General features: G+C 43.8%; 1 non-coding gene across 1 annotated transcript; it reads right to left on the bottom strand.

Moving 5' to 3' along the window:
• Window positions 1-15,161: 15,161 nt before the first annotated feature.
• Trnat-ugu lies at window positions 15,162-15,236 on the bottom strand. The gene has a single exon. It is a non-coding gene; the product is annotated as a tRNA-Thr (tRNA).
• Window positions 15,237-19,505: the final 4,269 nt, after the last annotated feature.

Below are 19,505 nucleotides of genomic sequence, written 5' to 3'. Positions count from 1 at the left end.
TCCGTGCGATGCTTCGTGTTGATGTTCCTGTGTACCTCATTCCAGTTATTCGACCCTTATTGAAGTCCGAAAGACGTTGATGGCGTGCTCGTGCGCGTCATGTGGTGTACTGTATTGCGATCTCCACATGAAAAGCTCCAGTATCGTAGCGACATCCAATAACCGCCACGCACTCTCACACTTCGTCTGCAGATGTGGTTTTTTCCTGAATTGGAAAGAAGCTGACGTAAGGATGGAATTTAATCAAGATATCCCAGAGCCAGTTTCGTAGCGTTCAGCCACATTGTTGACGTTGTAACACATTACTTTTCTGTCAGTGTATTTTGTCCATGCCGCTCTCGAGTATCACGCAGAGGGCAATCGCAACATCCATCGATGTGCCGTGCATTTGCGACGTCATTAGCGTCATTAGAACGAACTCTTGATCTCTCTTTCTAAACAGTCACGGCTACCTTATCGTACCCAGTTCTTGACAGTTTCCTTCCAATCACCAAACAGTATGTCCTTCGTCTTTCATTGGGCAGGCAGACAGATATCTGAGGGCGACAGATCAGAAGTGCATTGTGGATGGCGGACCACGAACCATCTCAACCAGCCGATACCTTGATTTCTGGTCAAAGAGGCGCACAGTCGCGCACTGAGCTGGTGATTTGGCATCTCTCTCAGGTAGTTATGCGACATTTTCTTTTCCATTCTAAGCTTTTGGGTCTTCTTATTCTACTGCTCTCTGTTGCTGGGATGAGCGCTTTCCGGGACAAGAAGGAAACTAATTTCGTTGTCATCTCGAAAAACTGGCTCCAGAAGCTCGCATTGCATCCATGTAAGTATGAAACCGTGGTAGCGCCAGCAGTCAGTTGTTTTAACTCCTGATGACGATTGTGGAGATAGTTACCGAAAGCACGAGTATTTTATTCGAGTGACACGGTTTGTACACCCGTAAGATTTTATTGCTAAATTTCTCATTGTTTGAAAAATTTAAATGTAACTGTTATTGTATGGACTGTGGCGTTGGACAGAAGTGAAATGTGGACGATAAATAGTGCAGACGAGAAGCCAGTTGTGTGTGATGCCACAGTATCATGATAAAGATTAGCTGGGTAGAACGGAACATTGATGTACAACAAATGAAAGAAATTGGGGAGAAAATAAATTAATGATGCAAGGTAACTAAAAGGACACTAACAGAACATATCCTGAGATATCAAGCAGATATCAGTTTGGTAATGGAAGCAAGTGCGAAAGATAAAAATGGCTGATGGAGCAAAGATTTGTCTGCAGCAGGCAGGTTTAAATGGATGTACGAGGGTGAGTCAAATGAAAACCTTAAACTTGTAATAACAAATCGAAATTTCGTGCCGTTGTCCTGTAAGTTGTTAAGCGTGCTACAAACAGCGTGCAGAATGGCCTGTAGGTGGCAGCACAGTGCAGATGCAAACATACCGTAACAGTATCAGTATAAACATGGCCTCCCCACTTGCGACTTCCACCAGGGAAGAAAAGCGTTCTGTTATTCGGTTTTTGCGTAGTTAAGGTGTGAAACCTATTGAAAGTCATCGATGAATGAAGGTTCAGTACTGTCATGCGTGTTTGTCACACCAGCAATTCTACGAATGGAGTAGGAAGTTCGCAAATGTTGTGACTTCAGTGGAAGATGCTCCTCGTCCAGTTCAGGCACAACGAGTTGTGACTCCACAGAACATTGCAGCAGTTCAAGCCATAGTGAAGGAAAACCGCCGAGTGACACTGAATAACATTGCAGCATGTTTACAGATTAGCCATGGGTCAGCACTCCACACTGTGCATGATGTGCTCTAGTTTCACAAAGTGTGTGTAAGATGGGTGCCACGGCAGCTGACTCCTCAAATGAGAGAACGATGTGTTGATGCTTGCGAAGAACTTCTTCGGCGCTTTGATCGAGAAGCTGATTGCTTCATTGCACGAATCGTTACTGGGGACGAAACCTGGGTTCACTTCCACCAATCGGAAACGAAAAGAGCGAGCAAGGAATGGCGCCTTTCCTCATCACCAAAACCAAATAAATTTCGAACATAACCATCAGCAGGGAAGGTTATGCTGACTCTTTTGGGACGAAAAACGCGTCATTTTGAAGCATTACATGCCTAGAAGGACCACTGTCACCAAAGCATCATACACAGATCTCCTAAAAAAATCGACTGCGGCCTGCAATCAAATCAAAGCGACGTGGATTGCTGCCGGCAGGTGTCCTTTTGCAACATGACAATGCGAGGCCTCATACTGCCCGTACAACAGTTGTAACAATCACAGACCTGCATTTTGAGTGTCTTCCTCATCCACCATTATCACCAGACCTTGCCCCAAGTGATTTCCATATGTTTGGACCACTCAAAGACGCTATGGGAGGAAAGAAGTTCCGTTCTGATGAAGAGGTACGCCACGCGGTGCATGAGTGGTTGCGCGGACTTTTTTTTCTAAAGCAATTTATGCACTTTGTAAGCGCTGGAGGACTTGCATTGAGGGTGGGGAGATTATGTTCAAAAGTGATACAGATTTGTACCACTTCTGCACAATAAGTAATATTTTTAAAAAAATTTAAGGTTTTCATTTGACTCACCCTCGTATGTTGCATTAATTCTTCAGAGATAAAGAAAATTGCACTTGGAGAGGGATAGCGAACCAGTATTTGGGCGGATGACCAAAACAGCATAACAGTTTTTTGTCGGGGTGACCAACGTGCAAAGTTATACTGGCAGCCAGTGAATGCATCCCCAGAGGACGAGGCACGCGCGGCGTGCGATGTCGCTCTCGGTGACGTCACGGCGCACTTGTCGTACGGGAGATGGATGGCTGCGGCGCGCCATCAATCCCGCTCCGACTGCGGCCGCCGGCCGCGAATTCCGGGAAGCATTTCGCGCCGCTCCCAGAAAGTTCCATCAGCCCGATGGTGTGGTGGCGGTGGCCTGTGTCGCACCATGTATGCAGTGTGGCATAAGACACGCTAGCCCAAGCTGTGGAACGATACGTTTCCTAGTAGGACATGATCCCTACCCAACATACGTACATCGGATGAAAATCTGCCCGAGCCAGGAATGCACATTGCTGGCCCTGGCTCCCCTGGAAATGTAATACTACACTGCACCTTGCGTACATAAAGCCAGACAGCGAAAGGATGATGTACGACATCATACCCAACTGTCTCTCAAGAATCCATATCAATGATCAGACCTAGAAAGAAAAGCGTACACTATTTCAAGAATACCGTAAAAAAAATACACAACAGAGGGGCCGTATAGACCGGCATCATACCAAACCGCACCAACGTCGATTAAAAAGCAATATAACTGAGGGCTTCGTAATCATGTTTAAGGGTTAATCACGGTCAAGTTGTCTCTGCACTGCACCAACGTGCAACGCGTACAAAGAACTGGGAATTCTACCGCCGTTAACTCCATATGTTGCACAGAAAAGCGCCCTTTATACAAGGAAAAATAATGATACTTAGCTGTCCGTGGTACTTACGCGCTTTTCAGTTTGTTGTCGTAACGTGGGTATTGTTATTGCATTATGGAGAGCAAGAAAAGGAGACCTAATTTATCAAAATTCGATACTAATATCCTTTTATAGTTGGTCGGCTGTAATAGGGAAATTTTATAATGCAAAATGTGTAGTATTAAGGTGATTATGGACTCGTCGATGCCTTGAACGGCGAAAAATGCTGAACAACGATCTGACATACATACTGGTAGAAGTTATTCGTTACTGTAACTCTGTTCAATCATCATCTTGAATATAAAGTAAGTATACTGTCTAATGTCAGTCTGTACATGCATAATATCCATATTCCCGATGTTGCTTTGACTACGGTCATTCTGAAGTAACTTACGGTATTTCATTATATAGATTTCAAGATCGAGATTCATTTCGTTATTTCATCTGAACGAAAAGGAGATTTTTTCGAAGCTGCTCATCATTACTGAAAAAGATATGCACCGACAAGATACAAAAATGAGCAGTCCATACAACCAAGAACTAGTTACATATATTTTGCATGAAGTTTCATAATAACAAAAACTTCCAGTTTATAACTTCGGTTTACATTCTGACATAGACTGACAGTTACGTTAAGATTTCTCACCACTGGTGTAACATTACAGTCACCCGGTTGAAGTGACCGTGCGGTTCTAGGCGCTGCAGTCTGGAACCGCGAGACCGCTACGGTCGCAGGTTCGAATCCTGCCTCGGGCATGGATGTGTGTGATGTCCTTAGGTTAGTTAGGTTTAACTAGTTCTAAGTTCTAGGGGACTAATGACCTCAGCAGTTGAGTCCCATAGTGCTCAGAGCCATTTTTTGAACATTACAGTCGCTAGCCCTTGCAACGAGAATTGCAGCACTTACATTATTTATAATAAGTAACATCAACTACTGCATCTAATATTTCTATTAAATTAAGGAGAAAGGCCCAGTAGCTGGAGAGTAATCTGCTACCTTTCTATTCACAGCTCAGAACGCTATGAATTAATAGCAACAACAGCAACAACAACAACAAAAATAATAAGAATAAGAATAAGAATAAAAGCTACAGCTTCAACAGATCAGCCAGTTCTCAGTACCGGGATACACTGTGTAAAGACAGTCTCTACAAATGACATTATTCCATGGGTAACTATGACAAATTATATATAACCGACGTGCTATTGATAGATCATCGTTGTGCCGTAGCATTGAAACTCAATGTACCAATGACTCTAGGAAATTCATCCAGTGCGCTGAAACCGCCCATTAGAGAGTGTAATTCTTCTCGAGAATGAAAGCTTATGTATTGTGGAGACATCGCTACTATGATCCCCGATACATCACTGATAAATCTTTGCACTGTTGTATTATGTACATTAGCACCGTCACCAGTGATTATATGAAATGCACCAGCTGCATATGCCCTTAGTGTCATTAGAAGACTGTTCTTCGACGAGACGGGATTATTCCGATAAGTAGGTAATTCGAGCTTCTCGTTGATTTGACCTAATAGCCACTACACTGTTTCTTTTGAACTACGTAATCTTTCAAATGTTCTGTCCCCGAAATCTTACAAAGGATTTCCCCTTTCCACAAGTACACCAGTACGGGTGCGGCGACGCCTTAAATGGTCAATGTATAACGTTTTCCGTCTTCTTAATACGGTCCGTGTTTACTTTATTATAATCGCAATGAGCTCAATATTAGACCCTCCGATCTCGGTGAACTTTAATCGTGATCCCTCGTTTACATTTAATCGGAACTGATGCAGCGTATCCTAAAAGAGAAAAATGGGTCATCATATAGTAATACAGATACAGAAACATATTATGAAGCAGATTATGAAGCAGACACATGCTGAAACGAGTTAACGTGTAACAAAAAAGTAGCTACAATACAACATATACACTAAGAGCCAAAGAAACTGATATACCCGTCCAATGTCGTGTAGGGCCTCCGCGAGTATGCAGAAGTGCCGCAACACGACGTGGTATGGACTCGACTAATGTCTGAAGTGGTGCTGGCTGGAACTGACAACGTGAATCCTGCAGGGCTGTCCATAAATCCGTAAGAGTACGAGGGGGTGGAGATCTCTTCTGAACAGCACGTTGCAAGGCATTCCGGATACGCTCAATAACGTTCATGTCTAGGTAGTTTGGTGGCCAACGCAAGTGTTTAAACTCAGAAGAGTGTTCCTGGAGCCACTCTACAGCAATTCTGGACGTGTGGGGTGTCTCATTGTCCTACTGGAATTGCCCAAGTCCGTTGGAATGCACAGTGGACGTGAATGGATGCAGGTGATCAGACAGGATGCTTACGTCACCTGTCAGTCATATCTAGTCGTATCAGGGGTCCCATATCACTCCAACTGCAAAAGCCCCACACTATTACAGAGCCTACACCAACTTGAACAGCATCCTGGTGTCATGCAGGATCCATGGATTCACGAGGTTGTCTCCATACCGATACATGACCATCTGCACTATACAATCTGAAGCGAGACTCGTCCGACCAGGCAACCTATTTCCAGTCATCAACAGTCCAATGTCGGTGTTGACGGGCCCAGGCAAGGTGTAAAGCTCTATGTCGTTCAGTCATCAAGGGTACGCAAGTGGACCTACGGCTCCGAAAGCCCATACCGATGATGTTTCGTTGATAGTTCCCATGCTGACACTTGTTGATGGACCAGCATTGAAATCTGCAGCAATTAGCGAAAGGGTTGCACGTCTGTCACGTTGAACGATACTCTGTGGTCATCGTTGGTACCGTTCTTGCAGGGCATTTTTCCGGCCGCAGTGATGTCGGAGATTTTATGTCTTACCGGATTTCTGATATTCACGGTACACTCGTGAAATGGTTGTACTGGACAACCCAACTTCATCGCTACCTCGGAGATGCTGCGCCCCATCGCTCGTGTTCCAACTATAACGCCAGGTTCCAACTCACTTAAATCTTGATAACCTTTCGTTGTAGCAGCAGTAACCGATCTAAAAACTGCGTCAGACACTTGTCTGCCTGTTTACATGTCTCTGCATTGAATACCCATGCCTATACCAGTTTCTTTGGCGCTTCAATGTTGAATAATATTACATATAGAAACACATGCATACAGAGCTAAGTAGAAACTCACGAGTCAATCTAATGCTGATCGGAAATACGTGGTTCGATGACCTCATTCCGAAATCTGCCTTACTGACAAGCCGTATAAAGTAGTGACAGTGATAACGAACACAGTAACCGGATTTGAAGTGTATTTCAGTATTGTCCGTAAATAATGAGCGGCTATTGTCTCTTAAGGGCCACTTACAACCTGAATCTAAGTTTGGGAACTAATTATTTGTGTATAAATCATATACAAAAATTGTAATGTCAAATCGAAAGGAAAAGGCTCGATGCAATTCCGAGTCTTTCCCTTCCCATTATTGACAGTGACGGGCAAGCACATTATCTACGATATTCTATCTTCCTTTTATTCTCTTCTAAATAACTAGCATTTTTTGGAAAACACTTTCATTTTATTTGCAGTTTCTGTTCTGTTCAGTTTTCTTTAGAACTCATTAATTTGTTTTTATCTTCTTTGAAAACAATACAAGGGACGGTCAAAAACTTTATAGCCCGAGATAGTTACCGTAATGTCTCGCACAAACAACATCACCTACCTTTAGGTGGCCCTTTGTGGGTATGCAAGTAATACTTCACGGCTCCAGCTTCGTTAGTTTTGCCGCTAGGATGCGTTGTATACCGTAGTGTAAGCAAAATTGCGAATACCGAGAGAATCAAGAACCGTGTGTGATTGAATATCTTCATTTGAAGGGAATGTCACCCTAGAAAACTGCGGAGGACATGCGGAATACACTTAGGGACAGTGCTCAGTCTTCTGCAACAGTCAAAAACTGGGTGTCCAACCTCAAACGTGGAAGAACGAGTGTGGAAGATACGCCAAGGAGCGGAAGGCCTGTCACCGTTGACACTGATGAAACAGTGACTGCAGTTTACGATACGATTTTGCAGGATCGTCGAACAACGTTGCAGCGCATCGAAAGCAGGTTTGCAATATGCCATGGGCGTGCTGATGACATTGTTGTGGATATTTTGGTAATGCGGGAAGTTTCATCTCGGTGGGTTCCAAAAGACTTTAATGCAGATCAGAGACGGAAGCGTGTGCAGTGTTGTGAAGAAATCGTCTGTCAGTTTGAAGCGGATGACGACGGCCTTCTTGCAAGGTATGTGACAGTGGACGAAACATGGGTTCACCACTTTGATCCTGAGACAAAACAATAGTCACAACAATGAAAACATCCTTCATCCACTACCCCAAAAACATTCCGGGTGCAAAAATCAGCCGGTAAAGTGATGGCATAGGTCTTCTGGGATGAAGAAGGGTGGATTACTTTCAAAAGGGTGTAACTATCAATGCATCATTCTATTGCATACTACTGCGCCGTTTGAGAGAATAGGTAACGAAAAAAAGGCGCGGAAAATTGGCGGGCGGAGTTCTTTTGCATCAGGACAATGCACCGGCGCATAAAGCCCTTGCAACACTGGAAACTGTGCGTGGTTGCGAGTTCGAATTGTTACGTAATTTGCCATATTCTCCAGATTTGGCTGCATCAGACTTTTTTCTTTTCCCAAACTTAAAAATAAGATTTCAAAGGACGACGATTTGACAGTGATGACGCAATGACTGATGCTGTGAACGCTTGATTGGACTCGAAATCGAAGACCTTTTATTTCAATGGTTTACAGAAGTTATCTGAGCGTGCCCGCAAGTGTATTAGTGTATACGGTTGTTATATTGAAAAATAAACTGGTAAAATTTCTGTCATTCTTTATTTGTTAGGCTAGAAACTTTTCGGTCAACCCCCCCCCCCTCGTATTTGCTTGTAATGTGGAAAAGTATATGTTACTTCATGATGTAAACTGTAAAATGAGCACGACCTATTTTAAAATACTAGGTAACAAGAGTTTAAACATGCAATAAATAAATCTTTCATACTACAGCGAAGTTGTCAAACTGTCATATAGTTTAGCGGTGATCGAAATAGAAATACGTATATGTCGAAGTAACACTTCAAAAATTGGACACACTGCACAAAAACGCAGAAAACTACCACGATCGATGTAATATGCAACGTACCTTATTACAGGTTCCCAGTGTTCTAGAGTGTTGGACCCTTGACAGGATAGCTCCGTTGCTGGGCGTTCTGATAACACAGCCGAGCTCACCACGATCTTCCTTGCACCAAATGTCGGAAAGTTGCAAACATGTTACTTCTATGCTTTTATGGGTTTTTTCGTGTATTCCCGTTATGGATCGTAAGAGTAATGTTCACCAATGTCGTGTAAAAAAAGTGGCGTTTTCTTTCAGTTAATTTATCTTTCGATATAGTCATAATAGAAGTTAGAGAAAATCGAAATCGCTGACAGTAGTCATACTACGTAAGGTGAAGACCCTCAGACTGATTTCTGAATACTAATAAATAAATAAATATGCTACGCTAAGAGAAATTTTCTGAGCTAATTGTCAGAAGAAGCAAAGCCGACAGTCTTCGCACTGGCAGGTAGGAATGTATATTATTGAACAAACATGACAGAGTCCCTGCAGCAGCCTGTGGCATGATTCTGAATGTAATCAGAACAAAACCGATTCCAATTTGAGGTCAAATGAGCTGTGGCTAGTGAGATATTATTTTATGTGTAAACATAACAGCAAAACGCGATGTCCAGTACCCCAGCAGCGGCAGTACCAGCAGCGCCCTGGTCCACGCTGTCTGTTACCGCCATGCAGCAGCCCTTCTTGGTCACTGCTGAAGTCCGGTTATTTTTCGTGTTTTACTGTCGATGTTAATACATATCCAATGACAGAAATTACTGTAACGGGTCTGGGGTGCAATGCTCGCTGTGGAGGAGTGGAAGAGCAGTTCTCCCACTTGTTAGGATGACGGGGCTTTACCCCTGGGCATTGTAGGTTCGATTGGTTTGCAAGGGCTACGGGAGTACATAGGAGGAGAAGGTGGCTGCAGTAAGACAACGTGTATGAAAACTCTTTATCACTCCAAGAAGCTACAGCAGTTACAGGTGTGCGCCCTCGTTTTGTGGCGCGTTTTGGCGTTACCCCACAGCGTTAATGTCCTAAGGGCTTGGATTGGTCTAGATCTCACGGCCCACAATGTCGAAACCACTTCTCGCCACCGTGTGACGTGAGATCGAGGCGTGACCAATCCCGTAGAACACTGACACTGTTCGGCAATGCCAGGCCGCGCCGCTAGATGAAGGCGACAGCAACTGCTGTAGCAGTATTGCCTAGAACTTGCACAGTCGGCATACCTCGCTAGCGCTGTCCCAGTATTGCCTAGAACTTGCACGGTCGGCATACCTCGCTAGTGCTGTCCTAGTATTGCCTAGAACTTGCACGGTCGGCATACCTCGCTAGCGCTGTCCCAGTATTGCCTAGAACTTGCACGGTCGGCATACCTCGCTAGCGCTGTGCCAGTATTGCCTAGAACTTGCACGGTCGGCATACCTCACTAGCGCTGCCCCAGTATTGCCTAGAACTTGCACGGTCGGCATACCTCGCTAGCGCTGTCCCAGTATTGCCTAGGACTTGCACGGTCGGCATACCTCGCTAGCGCTGTCCCAGTATTGCCTAGAACTTGCACGGTCGGCATACCTTGCAAGTGCTGTCCCAGTATTGCCTAGAACTTGCACAGTCGGCATACCTCGTTAGCGCTGTATTAGATGCTCAGTCCTAGTTTTGTTGTTACACTGCTGGCAGGGCGGCGGTGTCCTGCCTAGCAGAAGCGACTGTTGACCACTGGCAGGCGATCCACAGTTCGTAGACTAGAAGGCCATTGGTTCGACCCTTGCCTCACGCGGCGGCAGTAGCTAGCAGGAAGAAAGTTGCCGACCTCGCGGCGGCAGACACGACACAGCCGACGACAATTCGAAACCCAGCAATGTCGAAATGGTCTGCATTTGTCCACACAAGGCAATTCTTATTGTGGTTGAGATCATGTGTGCAGTCCGCCAAACACCATTGAAATGTGTCGTAGCGCCAGTTACTGCCCCAGCACCCACATCATTACGAGGACATTGCCGCACAATGACGTAACGTAGGGGCTGCCAAGAATTCGGTTCGGGAGCAGTGCCCTGGCAAGAGAGCCATAGCGCTCAGTGTCACTGCACACTTCCTGTTCCTCCACGTCATGTTTTCAGAGTACGAGGAACAGGGATAGAGGGAAACTACGAACGAGAGACATTGAAATGGCAGTGCATTGGCACTTCCTACGACTTAGTTTCATATTTCACATTTCTCAACAATGTGATTACAAAAAAAAGAAAAAAAAATCAGCATTATTTAATTATTTTTCACACTCTGAAGACATTTTATCTGGTACAAACTGTCGTCATATGGAATGACACGGTCAGTTTCACAGATTTTCGAACACAAGTTGCCATATAATCGTGATTTATTTAGTTTCACAATCGAGAAAAGGTCTTAAAGCAGAAATATGTCCATCTAAATATTGTAGCACTTCGGCAACCTCATTATGGAGATGTAGAAACTCTACTTGACGAAAGCGATGTAGATGTCATAGAAAGTTTTAACGTCAAATGGGAATTATCTTGCCAGTCAATCAGTTACATCTGCACTTGCATAGGCACTTTCGACTGAAATGGCAAACGGACTCTAAAAAAGATGTAAGATTGGCAGTGTCTTCAAAACGCTTAGGACACCATCCTTGTAATTATTTCAAGGCCACACTGAATTCTTAAAACCTCATGGTTTCTTTAACGTCAGTGAGCTTAGGAAATTGGACTTCTGTAAAGTGATTTTGTTTATAAATGCATCGGAATCAACTTGCAATGTCTTACTGTGGGCAGTGTACTGTCGAGTACACTAAAATGTGAGGTCTGCAATCCATTCTGGATGTTCTAATTTTCATTTTTGTACTCCGTTTTCGTTCACAATTTCAAAAGTATTAAGTTTCAAACCGAGAAACCGCATTCCCCTTAACCAACATACTTTGTAGTAACATATAAAATCTCCATAGTCTTCGTTCAATTCCACCAAAAGCTGTTTCATCTGACAGTTGGAATAATGCACGCCAATTCAGAAATTTTAGTATTCCTACCATCAGTTCTTTCACGTATTGCATGCCCATAAATTTAGCACAAAATGTTGCGTGATGTACGGAAAAATGAGTCCCGTGTGTCGATCGTTGTAATTTTTTGCCTTTCATTGTGAACTAAATCTTTACATTCTTTCGGCATGACGCTGTATGATAGCAAATTTGCAGAACCCGTCACTTATACGACTGCATAATACATATTGAGAATTTTCATTCCTTTCTCCTGTGATGATAATTCATTTTTAAATCCTTGTAGCGATAGATCGCTAGATTGCTTCTTTTTCTGAAAACAGCCATGGACCCATAGACTCCTTCATACAACGAAGAAATAGAAGGTCAAACAGCGCTGACACCACGATTCTGTATAACTGAAGAGAGTTGTGCCGATCGGAAAATGAGACGCCGCAGTAGTAAATGAATCGTCGCACTGTACCGAGTACGTCCGGGAAGGAATGAGCTAAGCTCAGACAGGCCGAACTGCGGCCGCCCATCCAGCCCGCACAATGATCGGCTTGACGAAACCTGTGGCGCTTCGACATTTCGGCGGTGTCGTCATATGCGTGGCTTCCAGAAAGTAATTGGAACATCGTGTCCCGAATTTTGTTTATGTTATGGTGTGAGCTAACAATACTCTGCGTCGTACGTAGAGGGCGCTCTATAAAGGAGTAGTTAACTTGCAAATGGCCATTTGACTACGATTACTAAATTTTATTAACGGAATGTATCCTTGACGACAGTGACGGAAGATTACTGTGCATAATTGTATTTTTAATGGCGACGCAGTAGGGGTGATGCCATAGAAGAAATGGCTCAAATGGCTCTGAGCACTAAGGGACTCAACTGCTGAGGTCATTAGTCCCCTATAACTTAGAACTAGTTAAACCTAACTAACTTAAGGACATCACAAACATCCATGCCCGAGGCAGGATTCGAACCTGCGACCGTAGCGGCCATAGAAGGCGCTGTAACAATTTTATATTGGTTGATGATGGGAGTTTCGATCAGGACCGGTAGCACAGAAACGTTTGCTTTATCATGATTTTCTTCATATGTTCACTTGTGGTGCCCACCTGCACGGAAGGAGTATAAATACTGATCTGACTTCGCCAGTGCTTATCCAGAGAAAAGACCCAAAAACACTACGAATCTTTTACTCATTCAGCTAAATTTTCAACTGGGTTTCCATATGCACGGTATCTCGCCTCTACTGAAGACTCAGAGTACAATGCGAGATCACACTTACATTGTTTGCGGGATTAATTTATAAATTTAGGGAACTGTTGGCAATGATAAAGTCTGTTCAGAATATCTATGATAGTCAGGATCACGAATAAAAGAATATCACAAATAAAATGTTTAAGACAAATAAAATGTAGGAGAAGAATGCTTAAAATGCCTTAGATCAAATGATAAGAGCCAAGAAACCGCGTTACTTCCTCCCTGTCACCGAACAATAATGAACAAAAGAACAAATACAAGAAGATGACACACTAAAGTAAGACAGAGATTATGACACAGGAGCTTCTGCAAGTGGTTAGTGTGCGTCTCCAGATGCTTGTGATATGAAGCTGGAATCTTCATACTGAAGGAGAACCCCTCGCCCGGCAACGGAGGAGGAGGAGGAGGAGGAGGAGGACCTGAGGATAGGGCAAAGCAGATTTCCCGCTTCACTATCGCTCGCCGGTACGGTTCCATATCCTCGCGCTCTGCCGGGTCGTATTAAGCAGCTCCAGACCTTCCCTGTAAGCCGCCTCGGCCGCTTCCGCGAGGAAACGCACTAACCGGCTTTGGGCACTCTCTCCCTGTCTCTCTCTTTCTCCTTCTCTTTCACACACACACACACACACACGACAGAGAGAGAGACAGACAGAGATACCCGGCAGATATTGTGCGCCTGCCGTCCGGGCATTATTGCACGGATCCCACACACGCGCCGGCTCGCAGACGCTTCCCACACTGGGAGAGGGAGCCTCCATCTACATACAGAGAGACGCGGCTGTATCAAACGGGACTAGCAATGCAGGAGAACACACCCTCTCCCCCCATACACACAATAGATCCTGTCCAGCTTGAACTATAGCGGCGACCACGACTCTCTCTGCAACTCGTCTAGCACAGCGTTTGACACATATGCCATTGGTAATTGTACCAGCAGTGGATTAAACGATGTCGAATATACAGGGTGTTTGATGAATAATAGCTAATAATTCAGAGAAAAGTAGTGCATGCAATTCGAGTCATACCGTTCCTATTCTTAAAAAGCCTTTTGGATCTGTTAGGGATTATCACTTTTATTTTACGAGCAGATATGCATTACCATACCCACGTTAATTTTATGGCAACAGTTTTAACATGATTTTCTTGTATGTCTTTCCTAAAATGTCAGTGGGTAATAAACTTTAACACACTTAAATAAACCCATACATAATACAAAATTTGATGTACGTATATACGAGGAGCGTTCAGTAAGTAATGCAACACCCTTCTTTTCTGAAAGCAGATTGGTTTTATTCAGTAGATCAATACGCCATACTATTCCCCTTTCTTATGACTACAAAACTCTATTTTTCGACATAATCTTCGTTCAATGAGACGGTTTTACAGCACCTTACATGGAGAGTCTGTATGCCCCCATGGTACCATTCTACTGGTGAAATTACAATTAAATCAGTATCATTAGCCGCGGAGAGGCGTTGAAATACATCAAAGAGGACAGTTGAAAATGTGTGCCCCAACAGCGACTCGAACCCGGGATCTCCTGCTTACATGGCAGACGCTCTAGCCATCTGAGCCACCGAGGGCACAGATGATGGTGCGACTGCAGGGACTTATTGTCGGCACGCTCTACGTGAGACCCACATTCTCATCTTATAGTCCACACACTACATTCGTAGTGCCCCTGCCAATATACCCATTACTCGCGGCAGACAATCCACCGAGTCCCGTAAGAGTTCAGGCAATTCGTGTGCATCCGCACTGAAGAAGGTCATATATATTTTGCATGAAGTTCCATAATAACAAAAACTTCCAGACTATAACCTCGGTTTACATTCTGACATAGACTGACAGTTACGTTAAGATTTTTCGCCACTGGTGTAACATTACAGTCGATAGCCTTTGCAACGAGAATTGCAGCACTTACATTATTTATAATAAGTAACGTCAACTACTGCATGTAGTATTTCTATTAAATTAAGGAGAAAAGCCCAGAAACATTGAGAAAACAAAATGTAAAAAAAAAAGGTAGGTAGGAGCTGGACGCCTACCTGCTACCTTTCTGTTCACAGCTCAGAACGCTATGAATTAATAATAATAATAATAATAATAATAATAGTAATAATAGCTACAGCTTCAACAGATCAGCCAGTTAGCCTTAACGATATGGAGATGACAGCTGTTCTATCGGACATGTCCGAATGAACAGATGCCATTGGTGACTGTGCATCTCTCTAGAATGAAATAACAATTAAATCAATACCATTAACTGAGCTGCTGGCAGGCGTTGAAATATATCAACAAGAACAGTTGAAAATGTGTGCCCCAACCGGAACTCGAACCCGGGATCTCCTGCTTACATGGCAGACGCTCTATCCATCTGAGCCACTGAGGGCACAGAGGATAGTGCGACTGCAGGAACTTATCGCCGTTAATGGTGATCGTCGTGCGGTAGCGTTCTCGCTTCCCGCGCCCAGGTTCCCGGGTTCGATTCCCTGCGGGGTCAGGGATTTTCTCTGCCTCGTGATGACTGCGTGTTGTGTGATGTCCTTAGGTTAGTTAGGTTTAAGTAGTTCTAAGTTCTAGGGGACTGATGACCTTAGATGTTAAGTCCCATAGTGCTCAGAGCCATTTTTTAATGGTGATCGGCTGATGACCTCCTTCAGTGCGGATGCACACGAATTGCCTGAACTCTTACGGGACTCGGTGGATTGTCTGCCGCGAGTATGGGTATAATGGCGGAGCCACTACGAATGTAGTGTGTGGACTATAAGTTGAGAGTGACGGCGATAAGGCCCTGCAGTCACACTATCATCTGTGCCCTCAGTGGCTGAGATGGCTAGAGTGTCTGCAATGTAAGCAGGAGATCCCTGGTTCGAGTCCCGGTTGTGGCACATATTTTGAACTGTCCTCGTTGATGTATTCCAAAGCCTGTCAGCAGCTAATGGTATTGATTTAATTCTAATTTCATTCTAGAGAGCTGCACGGTCACCAATGGCATCTGTTCTTTCGGACATGTCCGATAGAACAGATGCCATCTCCATCCATTCTACTGGTCGTCGTCGTAGCCAATGTCTTCATGGAACAGTAACTTCCCCATAATCCATGTACTGCTCCCCACGGAGTGAGCCTAACAGATGTAAGTCGGAATTTGCGAGATCCGGACTGTAGGTTGGATGAGGAAGAACAGCCCAATGAAGTTTTGCGAGCTTCTCTCTTGTTCGCACACTTGTGCGAGGTCTTGCGTTTTTATGGAAAAGAAGAAGTTGGTTTGCATTCTTGTGGCAAGGAACACGTTGAATGCGTTTCTTTAGTTTTCTGAGTGTAGCACAATACACTTCAGAGTTTACCATTTCACCATGAGGGGGGAAGTCAAACAGAATAAGCGCTTCAGAGTCCCAGAAGACCGTGACCATGACTGTTTCGGCTGAGGGGTAAGCTATGAGCTTTTTCTTCGAAAGAGAGATGATTGGGCGCCACTCCCTGAATTGCCGATATGTTTCCATTTCGAAGTGATGAACCCATATTTCATCGCCTGTGACGATGTTTGACAAATACCTTCCACGGTCAGCCTTGTAGCGTGCAACCAGTTCGTTGCTTTTTATGGCCTTCTGTTAGGCGGCGAGAAACACAGTGTGCACACATCTTTAAGTACCCCAAATAGTGGACAAGTGTGTCAGCACTACCGGCACAGACGATCAGTTGTACAGCAAGGTGTTTCCATGTGATCCGCACGTTCAAAAACTGCAGGAATCACAACTGCGTGCGGCCGGTCGGCGGGCATGGGGGAGATCGCTTAGGTTTGCGTGACCTTGTTGCGATGATGACAGGCGTCTCGCCCAAAGACTCACCGTGCTTTTCTTCACTGCCAGGTTTCCGTAGACATTCTGTAAGCACCTGTCCCCAATATCTGCGATGCTCTGGTTCTCCACCAAAAGAAACTCAATTGCAGCTCTCTGCTTGCAGCGCACTTCCGTTAAATACTCGATTTTGAACGCTATGTACATCGCCGCCACCTATCGGCGCTTCATGAAACTACACAGGCTGAAGCGGGAGTATTCCACAATTTCCTACAACAAATCCGCATTTTTTCAACCAAAACTGCCTGAGAAGAAAATGTATTGCGTTATTTATTGAGATCCCCTCGCATGTGTGTGTATGTATGTGGGTATGTTTGTATTTTCGTTCCTCATCTCTTCCTAAACCAAATTTGGTAACAGATATCACTCACTGTTTGGGAACAATTTCTCCGGGGGTAGGAACCGCCCACCTGTCAAACGGGTGAGGATGGGGGTGAAAAAGCTCTATAGGCAACGACGATACTTCAGTCTTTCAGTGTTTGAGAATGAGAAAGACTTTCAACAAACTTCGCACATAATTTCAGACTTTTAAGAAACCTTCTTTCACTGGGAATCTGCACAAAATGGAGAGCGATAAATCGTTTATCGCTTACATTTTCGCTCGCCTTCCAGTAAAACTGCTGCATGAAGCATAACGTTTTAATTTATTACTTCTACACCTTTCCCAACAGTAGCCACATATTCCGCTGAAAGTATCTGCAAAATCGTATCTTTGTACTTAGGATATAAACACTGAGCTACGTGAAAATGAAAACACAGGACGAAATTCACTAGAGATGTAGATGAAATATGTGTACAAATACCTGTAAAAATTAAATCATTGTGAAATATGTGTGACATTTGCGTACGCGGGCAAAACTATACGTAAGCATCTCATCATAAACAACTCGAACTATTTCAAACCAAACTTGGCACACATATTACCGACGGCCTGGGATGAAATCTGCGAGATAGAAACCAATAGTCTGCTACTGCGGTGATCGTGTAGAAATAACGGGGTGAGGAGGGAGGAGGCGGAGGAGGAAGAGGAAGAAGAGTAGGAGATGGACACACATAGGTGAGAGGAGGAGATGGTATGAGACAGTGGGAGGAACATATGGATAGATACAGGGGTGGAGCAGATATACAGAGACAGGAGAAGGAGCAGATGAATAGAAAGTATGGAGGGGTGGACAGAGAGAGGGCGACGGAGCAAATGAACCACTAGAAGACTGGAATAAATACTTACCCAAACAGTACCACGTACTCAGCTAGTTTTACTGGAAATCTACTTCATCCACTAAGGTTATTCGAAACATAATGCAATACACAACGATCTACATCTAGGATTATGATCTGTAATCCACCTTATGATATGTGTCTGAGGGCGAAGCTCTTCCACTATAACTATTTCGCTGTTTCGTGCACTCTTGTCTTTGCATCATACTGGGCTGAATCATGTAGTTGTTTATACTGCGGTGTAACAACTGCGTAATAATAAACTGGGACACTTACTAGTCCACAACATAAAAACAGATAACCAAAAATTCAACAGCAGTGGAGTGTGTAAAGTATCAAGCCCTATTTGTCCTGCCTACTATGAACTGAAAACAGGTAGACATTTTAAAATGTGTTTCGAAGAACATAAATGCCTTCAGACTCAGCCCCTCTGAAAAATCATTCATTCCACAGCATATGCTAGAAAACAAACATATGATCGATAAGAGAGAAAACGGGTTAGTAGTGCTACAAAATGAAGCCAATGGTAAGACAATAAGTCTGCTAGAACACTTGAAAATACCTCCACAAAATCAGAAAGCCTAAATCTATGTTAAATGAACAGACAGATTTCGCTAGCCAAAGTTATTTCAGTAATTTTAAAGACTTATTTTAAAGTTATTCCTTGCATATATCAATTCCTTAAAAGTTAGATCTCTTCCTTGTTTCTTTGGTTACTTTTTCACTGTTTTTTCTCCCACTGTTTCTCAAGTATGTTCACTCGATTCGCCAAATACGAAACCTATCTTACTTTCTCACAACAGGTAAATGCATTTCACCTCTCTCAGCAGCAAATGTAAATTATGTATTTCACGCAGACGAAGGTGGCCTTACAGCGTCAAAATGCGTGGTATAATTTAATAAGACACGAAAAAATTGTGACTAAAGGCGATTTTATTGAAAGTGACTATGTTTACTGCGTTACCGTCCAGTAGGACATAGCGAAAGTATGGGTAAAACTGACACAGTGTGGAGAAATAATAGGTTCCATAAAACTCGGACATGGTATTACAGAAAATTTTGTTGCAGTTTTAAAACTTTCATAATAGCAGCTGCTGCAGTTTCAACTGGAAGACTGATATCAGTCCACTTATTTCATCTGCCTGAAGAAACGGAAGTAGAAGAAGGAAAACAAATTATATGTCGTACCAAAGTGACCCGAGGATCCCATGTTGTTTTAGACGAAACGATCTGGCCGCAGTAGGATTGATACTAATGGATTTTTCCTTCACACTCTGTGGCCCTGACCTTTACCTAGTGACACTATCGAATCAAAAGTATCCGGACACTTATTAGTAGTAAAAATATTGGTTGTGACCACTCTTCTCCTTGATGACGGCTTGAACGCTGCTGGGGACTCTTTCAGTGAGGTGTGTGAATGTCCGTGGAGGAGCGGCAGCCCCTTGCTTCCTCAAGAGCCAGTGTTCCATTCCGTTCAGGTCGGCTCAGTGGGCAAGCCAGTCCATTTCAGAAATGTTTTTGTCCATTCACCATTGCCTCACACATGCTGCTTTGTACCAGTATACACTGCTATGCTAATGCAATCAG

The sequence above is a fragment of the Schistocerca piceifrons genome, chromosome 2, assembly GCF_021461385.2.
Source record: "Schistocerca piceifrons isolate TAMUIC-IGC-003096 chromosome 2, iqSchPice1.1, whole genome shotgun sequence".
In the NCBI taxonomy this organism is placed as follows: domain Eukaryota; kingdom Metazoa; phylum Arthropoda; class Insecta; order Orthoptera; family Acrididae; genus Schistocerca; species Schistocerca piceifrons.
The sequence above is the reverse complement of the archived record's forward strand: the minus strand, read 5'-3'. Positions and strand labels throughout refer to the sequence as shown.